The following is a 12,780-nucleotide window of genomic DNA, read 5'->3' as shown; positions in this document are numbered from 1 at the left end:
CTTATGATAGAAAATGCTATCCACATCCAGAGAAAGCGACTTGGAGTCTGAATGCAAATGGAAGCATACCGTTTGCTCTTTTTTTTCTTCTGTTTTGTTTTGTTTATTCTTTCTTGTGGTTCCTCCTATTGGTTCTAATTTTTCTTATGTCACAATATGACTAATGTGAAAATATGTTTAATAGGAGTGTATATGTAGAACCTATATCAGATAGCATGCCATCTTGGAGAGGGAGGGGTAGAAAATTTAAAACTCAAAAGCTTATGAAAGTGAATTTTGAAAACTAAAAATAAATTAATTTAAAAAAAAAAGAAATGATGAGCAAGTGGACTTCAGAAAAACCTGGAAAGACTTTTATGAAACTAATGCTGAGTGAAGTGAGCAGAACCAGGAGAACATTGTATACCAGCCATAATGTGCAATGACTAACTTTGATAGACTCATTTCTTCTTACCAATGCAAGGATCCAAGACAACTCCAAAAGATTCGTGATGAAAAATGCTGTCTACATCCAGAAAAAGAACTATGGAGTGCAGATTGAAGCATACTATTTGCTTTCTTTTTTTTCTTTCTTGTGGTTTCTCCCATTGGTTCTAATTCTTCTTTACAACATGAGTATTGTGAAAATAGGTTCAATATGAATGTATGTGTAGAGCCTATATCAAATTACACACTGTCTTGGGGTGGGGGGGTGGAGAGATGGGGAGAAAATTTGGAACTTAAAATCTTATGGAAGTAAATGTTGAAAACTAAAAATACATATTTTTTTAAAAAAATAAAAGATCATCTGGGGCAGCTAGGTGGCACAGTAGATAGAGCACCAGCCCTGAATTCAGGAGGACTTGAGTTCAAATGTGGCCTCAGACACATAACACTTACTAGCAGTGTGACCCTGGGCAAGTCACTTAACCCCATTGCCTAGCCAAAAATAAATAAATAAATAAATGAAAGGTCATCAAAGAAACATTACAAATATACAGAAGAGAATACAGGGGAGTTCAGAAGGGAACACAAACAGGACAGTTTTGATATATTAAATGTAATTTATTCTTTAAAAAAAACTTTCATATATAGTCTTTTTTATATTTAAATATTCATGTTTATTAAGTTTATAAAATGTTTATAATTCCTTCATAATTTTTAAAAAGTGATAAAGAGAAGACCCTTTTTTTTTTTTTTAAAGGATTGAGGAGACCTGGGAAAGGTTGTAAAGAGGCGGTAAGGAGGCATTGGAGAAGAGGGAGAATTATGAAATTGAAGAGTTGATTCCTGGAGCAAGGTTCTACAGGGAAGCAGGAAGGAAATGGATCAAGGACATAAATGGATAGAAGGATTATACCTAGGAAGTAATACAGGTACATCTTCTCTAATAACTCAGGGGAAGGAGAAATGGGCAATGAGAAGTGTTAAGAGTGGAGGAGAGAGATACTGAACAAACTCATGTCAAATTCAATTTTCTCAGTAATCTGCTGTAAGTGTGTGGGGTTGAGATTTTGTTGGGAGTTTGAGATAAAAAAAATAGAAACAGTTGCTGTGGAGAAAGACTTAGGAAGAAATCAGCAAAGATAGAGAGGCTTGCTTTCTCTTTAGTTAGTTGTGTGGAGTCCATGTGACACCTGGAGTCATAGTGAAGAATGTGAACCAACAGAAGTTTGTCAGGGCCTTGGCTACCTTCTTAGAAAATCAGGGAAGCTGTGAGTCCTCAAATGTGTGCACGTGGTAAAATGGGCTAAACTTATAAGGAGCTGACATTCTGCCACAAGAACTGATTCTACCCACAAGTTCCACAGTCCAGCACTGTACCTCTAAGGTGGTGCAGGTATAGGATCCATGATCAAGATCTATGGTAGGGGCACCATGCAATGAGGTCATGCCCAGTCAATTCATCAGAAACTGTGAAAGTGTTGCCCAAAGAGTCCTGCAAACCACAGGAGTAACATGGGGGACTCGATGATGGAGAAGGATTAGGATAGGGGTCAAAAGCTGACACCTCAGGGACAGAGAGACCTGGATAGAATTGCTGGATATGTGGTTGGAAGCTGCCAACAAAAAACATTAGAACAAACCATACTGGATTGATTAATAAAATGCTTTGTTCATTTAAAAAAGTGAAAGGCTCCAAGTAGAAAAGCTGTTGCAGTAGTCTAGATGAGAGGTGGTAAGGGCCTGAATTAGGGTGGTGGCTCTGTTAGAAGTGAGGAACAGATGATATAAGAATTCAAGAGATGTAGGAATAGAATCAAGATTTGGTGAGGCAGTGCGGTACAGTGGAATGATCTCTGACTTTGGAGCCAGAAGAACTGAGTTAGAATCTGGGCTCTACCATTTACTGCCTGTGTAACTTTGGGTGATTCACTCAGCCTCTTTCAGCCCCAGTTTCTGCAACTATAAACTGGACTAGATGGTCTCTGAGATCTCTTCCAACTCTGGATATATGATTCTATGATCTTATGATAAGATTTGGCAACTGATGGGATATGTGGAGTAAGTGAGAGTGAGACATTTCTTAGCATAGCTAAGATGTTAACTAACAAAGTTGGCATCCAAAAAAATCTTGATAGGCTAGGGTGGTGTGGGATTAAATTAATGCAATGAAACTCAACAGGGAAAAAATTAAGTCCAGTATATAAAATAGGTTCCAGCAACAGTTAGAACTGAATGTGGAACAACTGATTGGTTTAAGACTGGAAAAGGATTACAACAAGGCTGCATATTGTCACCTTATTTATTTAACTTATATACAGAGTACATCATGTGAAATGCAAGGCTAAGTGAGTCAAAAACTGGAATTAAGGTTGCTGGGAGAAATATGAACAATCTTAGCTAGGCAGATGATACCACTCTGATGGCAGAAAGTGAAGAGGAATTAAAAAGCCTCTTGAGGGTGAAAGGAGGGTACAAAAGGTGGTGGCTTCAAAGGGGTGGCTAGGTGGTGCAGTGGATAGAACACTGGCCCTGGGGTCAGGAGGACCTGAGTTCAAATATGACCTCAGACTTACTTGACAGTTTAACCCCGATTGCCTCACCAAAAAAAAAAAAAAAAAAAAAAAAAAAGCTGGCTTCAAGCTTAACGTTTAAAAAAAAACATAAAAAACTAAGATCTTGGCAACTGGTCCCATCACTTCATGGCATATAGATGAAGAAGAAATGGAAGCTATGTCAGATTTTATATTCCTGGGCTCAAAGATCATTGTAGACTGCAACTGCAGCAATGAAATTAAAAGACTCTTGCTCTTTGGAAGGAAAACTATGGCAACTCTAGACAGCATACTAAAAAATAGAGACATCACCTTGCCGACAAAGTGCTATATAGTCAAAGTTATGGTTTTTCCAGTAGCAGTGTATAGCAGCTGTGAAAGTTGGACTATAAGGAAAGCTGTATGCCACAGAATTGTGGTGCTAGAGAAGACTTTAGATAGTCCCTTGGACAGCAAAGAGGTCAAATCACTCAGTACTTAAATTAATTCAGATTGCTCATTGGAAGGTCAAATACTGAAGCTGAAGCTTAAATACTTTGGTCACATAATGAGAAGACAGGACTAATTGAAAAAGACCCTGATGTTGGAAAAGATTTAAGGCAAAAAGAAAAGAGGATGGCAGAGGATGAGATGAATAGATAGTTTTATGGAAACAGTGAATGTGAACTTGGACAGACTTTGAGAGATAGTGGAGGATAAAAAGGCCTAGCATGTTGTGGTCATGAGGAATCAGATGTGACTGAACAACAACAACAGCAAAAACAATCAACTGCTTGAGGAGGGTAGCAGGGATGATGAGGTAATTACAGACAAAATCCCTGCAAGGCTTACTTGAAGGAATTTGGAAATGCATTTTCTGAAGAAGAGAAGATTTAGAAGGTACGGGATGACCTTTCAGATATTTGAAGACACATGTCATATGGAAGAACTACATTTAATCCGGTTTGCAGAGTAAACTGTAGAACTCAGAGGAGTGGTTGAAAGTTGTAGAAGCCAGTTTCAGCTTGATGTACAGAAAATATTCCTAACAATTAGAGTTGTGCAAAAGTAGAATGGACTGCTGGGGGAAGTAGGGAATCTTCTTTCATCGAATGTCTTTAAGTGGACCCTGATTAATCAGTTTATAGGCATGTTATAGAGGAGACTTCTTTCAAGTATGTTGTTACTGAGTCATTTCAGTCATGTCTTTGTGACCCCGTTTGGGGTTTTCTTGGCAAAGATACTGGAATGATTTGCAATTTCTTTCTTCAGCTCTTTTGACAGATGAAGGAACTGAGACAAATAGAGTTAAGTGACTTGCCCAAGGTCACACAGGTAGTGTCTAAATCAGAATTTAAACTTGGGTCTTCCTGACTCCAGATCTGGACCTGTATCCACTGTGCCACCCAGCTGCCCCTTTCAGGTGTAGGATAAACTAAAAGACATCTAAGGTCTCTTCCAACTCTAAGATTCTATGATTTACATTCATTTTTACTGCTTTCAGATAGTATTAAACCTATATCTCTGTGTTGTTAGACACTACTCTTTACTATGTCTGGGGAGTACCTGCTTTCTACTCTTTTTCCACTTCGCTAGGTTGTTGTGTATGAAAACAATGTTTAAATGATAAAGCATTGTATAGATGCAAAGTAGTGAGATTATTATAGTACTTGGAATTTTTATGGTGCTTATGTAATTGTTTCCTCAACCAGATTACAGATTCCTTTAGGGTAAGAAGTAGGTCACATAACTAACATTTGTAACTACGTTTGCAAAATTGTCTCTTCACGATAACCCTGTGAAGTAGGTAATGCAGGGATCATCTTCTTCATTTTTACTGAATAGAAAACAGCCTCTGAAGAATGAAGTGATTTGCCTTGATCATCCATCTTGTTAGTGTATGAGATGAGATTCAAAGTCAGATTGGTTTCCTAGCTCCAGGATCCCTGCTGTGTTAGCTTCACTTTTTTTCTCAACAGTACTTGACCTATAAGTTCATACAAACTTTCCAGCCTGGCATTTAAGTGGTACAGTGGATAGAGCACTAGACCTGAAGTTGGGAAGACCGAAGTTCAAATCCAGCCTCAGACACCAGGTGTGTAACCTGAGGTAAACATTTAACCTCTGTCAAACTCAGTTTCCTCATTTGTAAAATGGTGGATAATAATAGTACCTACATCCCAGGCTTGTTTTGAGAATCAAATGAGATAACTGTAAATCACTTTATAAATGTTATTATTTTAAATTCTTCATAGTGTGGTTCTAGCCTACATTTTCAGACTTATTTCACATTATTTCCTTTTTTACACTGTCCTTGATCTAGCCAATATGGTCTACTTGTTTCCTAATGTCATTATAATTGTATATACCACCTCTTGGCCTTTTTGCCTTTACACAAGATCTCCTAGCTCTGGCCTAGAATGAAATTCCTCATTTTCACTTCTTAGAATCCTTAACTTCTTTTAAGGCATGTCTCAGGTGCTTTTTCCTATGTGCCACCTGCCTTTATTGATTCTCTGCCTTCCAAGGTTGTCAGTACTCTCTCTCCTTCTTCAAATTATCATATATCCATAAAAGAACACAAGTTTCTTGAGAGCAGGGGCTAGTTTTCATTTCATCTCTATATCCCAATGCTAATACAATGCCTTTGCATATAATAGATGCTTAATAAGTATTTGTTTAATTGAAATTCTTAATTAATTAAGATTAATAAATACCTGAACAGCCTTACAATTTGTGGTTCTTAGTAATTGTGTTTTCCTACAACAACACAGTGAAGTGGTAGTGCAAGGATTATTCCCATTTTTTAGGTTGTGTTAATGATGCTTGGAGAAATAAAATTACTTGCTTAGGGTTCCTTAATTAAAAATTCTGGCATTCTTTTATTTAACTGTAACCTTCTGTCATTCCATCTCTGTGCCTCACCCTACTTAAACCTGTTCTTCACCCTCACTAAGACCTCCAGCCCCTCCAGTCCTTACTACTTTCAAAGGTCATTCTTCCTCTCTAACTTCACTTTCCACCTTCTCTAGCCATGACCTTAGAGTTAGCTAGTTTCATTCTACCACTGCCATCTATTCTTGAATCCTTTATCCCTTTATGTTGCCTCTGGTGATCCCTTGCCAAATCCTATTCCTGAATGATTCACACCATATAACTCTCCTACTCCTATTCAAGTGCAGCTGAATGGAACTGGAAGAACAGCTGGGTTGACTGTATACCCTACAGGTTTTTGTTAAGTAATCTCAACTGGTCCCTCACCAGAGTAAAAGCTGTCCTCCTTCCTAATTAAATGTCTTTCTCACTCCCAAAGAAGCTATTCCAAGTTATTTCTCAAGCCTCCCACACTTCTCTCTCCCACATCTTCTTGACTTAGAACTTGCTTCTTTATTGAGAATATTAAGGCTATTTGCCATGAATTCTGTCTTAATTTCATTTTCTAATTTTTCCTTTCTTGCTCTTTAATTTTTAAAAATTTTTTGCTCTTTAAAAAAAATCTCTTTAGTTCTTTTAGTAATTCTTGTGGGACTTGTGTCTGATCTGCAATTGTCTCTGAAGCTTTGCTTGTAGATGTTTTCAAATCATTGCCTTCTGAGTTTTGCCTTGAAGTTTTCACCATAGTAGCTATTTATGGTCAGGTTCTTTTTTGTTGTTGTTTGCTCATTTTTCCAGCCTATTTCATTCTAATTTTTTCGTGTCTTTCCCACTCAGAATTTGGTTTGGCACATTTTCTGTAGTTGTTATAGAAGAGATTTGGGGGAGTTTCAGCAGTTATGACCTTTCATTCTGTCATCTTGATTCTGCCTCTCTTCTCTTCATTTCCAAACCTCCTTGACATCATTCTCTTCTCCCTCCTCCATTCCTCCATTCTGATGAGGTAACCCTTCTCCTTGCCAAGGCTAACCCCTGTACATGTGCCCTTGCCTCTCCAGATTCCCCCCCATCATCTTCTTGTCTAATTTTCAACCTCTCCTTTTTTTCTCTGCTGATTCCAGATGTACCTAATTCTCCCCATTCTTAAGAAACTTTCATTAGACCCAACCATCTCCTTAACCTATCATCCTATGTTTCTCCTCTAGTTCTTGGCCAAACTCCTAGAAAAACTGCCTCCACTTCATTTCCTCTCACTCACTTCTCAGTTCTTTGTATTCTAGCCTCCAGTCTAATCACTCAATTTAAACTACTCTCTCCAGAGTTATTAGTGATCTTCTATTGCCAAATCTGATGGTCTTTCTCAGGCCTAACTCTTCTTTATTTATGTGCAGTATTTGATACTGGTGACCACCCTGTCTTCCTAGATATTCTGTCCTTTTTGGCTTTTTATGACACTACTTTCTCCTGAGTCTCATCCAATCTTTCTGATGGCTTCTTGCTAACTTATCCATCCATCCAGTTTGTTTCCAACTGTTGTTATTCCCCAAGGCTTTGTCTGGGTCTCCTGCTCTTCTCTCTTTATACTCTCTGGGTAACCTCATCAACTTTCATGGATTTAATTATCAGTTCTAGGAAGATGACTCACACATCTATATCCCCAGCCTCAGATTCTCCCCTGGTGAGTCCCTCATTACCCCTAGTTGCTTTTTGGACATTTGAGAGGTCTTGGAGGTACCCCAAACTCAACATATCCAAAACATAACTCATCTTTATCCTTCATGCTTTTTCACTGTTCCTTATTTTTAGGAGAGGCACCCCCATTCTTCTAGTGGTTCAGGTTCATAACCTTGGTTTTATTCTTGACTTTCTTCTGCCTCATCCCACATATCCAATCAGAATATAATCTTCTTGTGAGTATGATAGTTTCATTAATTGTATTTGTATCCCCAGTGCCTAGCATAGTGCCTGGCACTCAGTAGGTACTTAATAAATACTTGCTTATTGACAGAACTAGTAAGTGTCACAGCTGGGAACCTAGTCTTTTTTTTAATTTAATTTAATTTTTATTTTTAGGCAGTTGGGGTTAAGTGACTTGCCCAGGGTCACACAGCTAGTAAGTGTCAAGTGTTTGGTCTGAGGCAGGATTTGAACTCAGGTCTTCCTGGCTTCAGGGCCAGTGCTCTATCTACTGTGCCACCTAGCTGTCCAGGGAACCTAGTCTTTTCTGACTCCAGAAGTTCAAGGTCCTTCAGACACCATAATGTTTCTACTAAGCTTTCTTTAAAACCCTAAAGAAAATAAAATAGAAATACAGTAGTAACAACACTAGAAAACAAATATTAAATTTATCCTAAGAAAGTCAGGGAAAAAAACTACATTAGATAGTTCTTTTTTCCGCTCTGTAGTTTCATTTGGATATGGTTGATACTGTAACTTTTATGTGTTGTTAAGTAGTTTTCAGTCGTGTCTGACTCTTTGTGACCCCATTTGAAGTTTTCTTGGCAAAGCTACTGGAGTGGTTTGCCATTTCCTTCTCCAGCTCATTTGACAGGTAAGGAAAATGAGGCAAACAAGGTTAAGTGACTTGCCTAGGATCACGCAGCTAGTAAGTGTCAGAGGCCAGATTTGAACTCAGGAAAATGAGTCTTTCTCTTTCCAGGCCTGGCACTCTATCTATCTACTGCACCACCTAACTTTTACATAGTGTTTCTGTAAGTCCTCAAGTATATCAGTGACCTCACAATATATAGATATTCCCTCCAGTGATATAGATCACAGCTCATCTGTCTTGCCCATCTTTTACTCTTGCTCTCCCTTAAGTTTTCCAGGGGTCATTCAGGAAGCCTTCCTTGATTTCTTTATGGCATTGTGAGAATATTAGTGAAGGATGTAGGCTGTCTAGTGGTCAGCCTTTGCAAGACATATTTCAACAGATATAATTTCAGCATGGTTGGCTTTTATATAGGAATTTCCCTTTCACATCTGAAAACTTAGAAAACATAAATTTGGTAATTAATTACTTGGCAAATGTACAGTTGTTTCAGAAAAAGCCTGTGATTAATCAGATCTTAATTTTTTCAACCATTCGTTTTAATATCTTTGGGCATTTTTTATTATTAATATGTTTTCTGTCTATTCCCTATAACCAACTGTATGCTTTGTAAACTTAAGATATCTAACAAACTTGGCTTCACATAGCTATAATGCACTTTCAGTTTTGGGAATAGATAGATGAAATTAATTGTTTTTAAAAAATTTCTTTTCACATAACAACCTTTATTTTCTCTTCCTCTCCCTTTTTTCCCCTCCTTCCCATTGAGGAAGAATAAGAAGACCCTTTAAACAAATATGTGTAGTTAAAACAAAACAAATTCCCATATTGACAATGTCCAAATTTTATATATCTCATTCTGTGTTTTTAGTCTGACACTGTCCGTCAGGAGGTGGTAGAATTCTTCATCATTCCTCCTTTGGAATCATCGTTGGTCATTACATTCATAACACTATTACTACTATGAAAGAAATAGAAAAAGGACCTATATGCACAAAAATATTTATAGCAGCTCTTATTATAGTGGCAGAGAAGTTAAAACTAAGGTGGTGCCCATCAATTGGGGAATGGCTTAACAAATTATGGTATATGGGGCAGCTAGGTGGCACAGTGGATAGAGCACTGACCCTGAGGTCAGGAGGACCTGAGTTCAAATCCGGCCTCAGACCAAACACTTGACACTTATTAACTGTGACCCTGGGCAAGTCACTTAATCCCAATTGCCTTAAAAAAAAATTATGGTATATGAATATTGGGGAATATTATGGTGCCATAAGAAGTGACAAAAGGGAAAGCCTCAGAGAAACCCATTAAGACTTGTATGGATAGTGCAGAGTAAAGGGTACAGAACCAGAAGAACACTTTATACAATGACAACAACATTATAAAGACAAACAACTTTGAAAGGCTTAATGACTAACTGTGATTCCACAGATGATTAAGCAGTCTCACTTCCTGAAAGAGAAGTGTGATAGATTCAGGATGCAGAATGAGAAATATATTTTTGGACATGACTATTGTGGGAATTTATTTTTATCAATCATGCATATTTGTTACAAGGGTTTTGTTTTTCTTTTTACTTTTTCAGTGAGGTGGGGAGGGAGTTAAGAGGGAAAGAAAGTACGTTCTTGTCAACTGAAAAAAATTTTTTTAATTTTGAAAAAAAGAAACAACTTGATCAGACACCCTTGAATACTGTTTAACCATATTTTTTTATTCCCTGAAAAATTGAACATTTATATGTGTATATGTATATGCGTGTGTCTGTATATGTGTATTATATATGTGTACATATGTGTTTATATCACATTCTGGGAGCAATGCAAAAACATTACAGTTAGTACTTTAGTCTCTGTAACATAAATAAGTTCTAGTTGTTTCTTGTGTATTTGTCTTTTCTGCTTAGGTAGACTGTAAATGCTTTGATGAATAGATACCGTTTTCTAATTTTGTATACTACCAAAAACACCTGTAATTTATTGGTTCATATTAGTTTTGAAGGCTACAGGTAATTTGAATTTCTATGTCTCAAAAAATAACTTAAAATGGACAAAATTTGTGTCCATCAGTGCATTATCAGTGCATCAAATGCATTGTATTATGATTTTGAAATGGATTGTGTTTAGCCTCTTTCTTCTGAAGAACTCAGTTGCCTATTATTTTAGCATGTGTTATTCTGGCAGCGTTAACCTGTTTTGTAGTCAGCACTAGTAGAATCAGTGAGGAAGCTTCAGAGGTAGGCCATATCTCAATAAAATAGTATCGGCCAGTATACTTATGCTGTATCTCATGAGAAGGGAGTAATTAAACTAATTCAAATAATATTAACAGTGTAATTTAGAATATACATAAATATGGCCGATAAGACTGTACTATTTTAAGTAATTTAAAACATTAGTTATGGAGTTGCTTTAGTGTATTTTAAAGGCTACGTAGTTATCAGCATATAAATTTATTTCACTTTGTCAGCTGGACACTTCATGTGGTTGAAGTACTGCTTAAATGAGTCATAATGATATAAATGGTTGGCTAATGCTAGTGAGGGATTTGTTGGTGTCATCAAGGGAAGTTTGGTTCTTTTCCATGTCTTGCATTTGGTTTTTCTAGGGATTATATCTACCTGATTATTATGTCTTTCTGGAATTTAAATCTTCATTTGTGTAATAGTCTAAAAAATCAGCTAGTGATGAATGTACTGTTTATTAAATAGATCCTGTGTGCTATGCAAGGGGCAGTTAAGTGGCATAGTAGATAGAGCACTAGGCTTGGAATAAGGAAGGCTCATCTTCATGAGTTCAAATCTGACTTCAGACACTTACTTTGTGACCCTAGCTGGGCAAGTCACTTAACCCTGTTTGCTTCAGTTCCTCATCTGTAAAATGAGCTAGAGAAGGAAATAGCAAACCACTTCAGTATCTTTGCCAAGAAAACCCCAAAATGGGGTCAAGAAGAGTCAGATACGACTGAAAAACAATTACAAAAATGTGCTATGCAGACTAAAAATGCTCAAAATCACCAGCCAGAAAGAATGCCTCTTGAAACTTTGAAATTATCTCAATAACTGAATCTGTTAATATGTATACCTAGATTGTAGATTCCTTAAGTACAAAAACAGTATGTTTTGTATAGTGTCCTATAATTATGTCATATTAAACCCATACATTCCTTTTTTTATGGTTGACTATTCTTTCTGGGTTTCTTAGATCAACCTCAGTTCTAAATTGTTTATCCTGGTAAACAGTTGAAATACCCCAGAAATTCCAATATTTCAGAAAATGAATCAAGTCAGTAATAGAGGCAGTATGGGGTAGTGGATATAATGTTGGACTTGAAGTCAGGTAGACTTGGTTCAGATCTTGCCTCTGGCACTTAATATTACTGAACAAGTCAGTTAACCATTCAGCCTCAGTTTCCTTAACTATAAAATAAACAAACAGGTGGCAAGCTTTATATTTACTAAGTGACAGGAACTTGTATCCCTCCGCCTATAAATAAAAGAAAATACAATCCTTGCCCTCAAAGAGCTTACATTGTAATGGGTGAAAGACAACACATAAAAGGGGGCTGAGTTGGGCCAAGGGAGTCGAGAAAGTACCTAAATGGGGACTTTGTGGTGACTTGTAGAGTCTGAAGTACAGCCAGGAGGGGAATAAAGCATGACCAAACTGGGCCTGTCCCCAAAATGGAAACATGCCCCAACTCCCCAAGGAAACTCATTAATAGGAGAAAGTGACTTGGCATGGCAGATGCCTGTTACAGGATAAGAATGCCTCAGATGAAGAGAGAAGTTCCAGGGTGGGAAGGTAGGCTGAGTCATGGTGACAAAGTCCAGGAGAGTCAGAAGCACAGCCAGAGAAGAGATGATAACACCTATCTCACAGGGTTGGGGTGAGTTTGAATGGGATAACACATGTATAAGGTGTTTTGTCAGTTTTAAAGCAATATATAAAGGCAAGTTTTTATAATCACAATAAAAAAGAATGTATGTCACAACAGGTTGAGAATCACCAACTGAAACACACGTAGTAACCCATACTGAGTATACCAATGTCCTTATACGTGTGCATGTGTTGTATGCAGTTTTAGTATGGTGAGAACAATTGGTTTGGACAACTTTCTTTGTTTCTAGTTTTAAAGGCCACAGATATAATACTGCCTGAACTAATATAAAAACCAGCTTATTTGAGGCAACACAGTAAAATTGATTAACCATGTAGCTTAGTTTTTGTTTGGGAAAATATCGCCAGACCCCTAAGTCCCTAGCATAGTAATTGCTTGGCTTCTCTAAGTACTTGGTGTAATGAGTAATGGAAATTACTGGAAAAAAAAAAACCTGTTTTGGAGCCCTTGAGTATTATATGTAGGTTGGATATTACATAACTAGATTATCAACTCCTC

General features: G+C 37.2%; 1 protein-coding gene across 4 annotated transcripts in view; it reads left to right on the top strand.

Annotated features, from left to right (window-relative positions):
- The window catches only part of ZNF652 (zinc finger protein 652), a 100,129-nt gene that overhangs the window by 65,620 nt on the left and 21,729 nt on the right, over positions 1 to 12,780 (top strand). For 2 of the 4 annotated variants that reach the window (XM_027872736.1, XM_027872735.1), the window contains one exon: positions 1,184 to 1,355. The exons of the other annotated variants lie outside the window; for them this stretch is intronic. The gene's annotated coding sequence lies outside the window, so the exon portion shown is untranslated. The remainder of the gene's footprint in view (positions 1 to 1,183; positions 1,356 to 12,780) is intronic. 4 annotated transcript variants of the gene reach the window in all.

This window comes from Vombatus ursinus, unplaced genomic scaffold, assembly GCF_900497805.2.
Source record: "Vombatus ursinus unplaced genomic scaffold, bare-nosed wombat genome assembly UNPS02014801.1, whole genome shotgun sequence".
NCBI classification, from domain to species: Eukaryota; Metazoa; Chordata; class Mammalia; order Diprotodontia; family Vombatidae; genus Vombatus; species Vombatus ursinus.
This window is presented reverse-complemented; position numbering and strand designations above follow the sequence as displayed.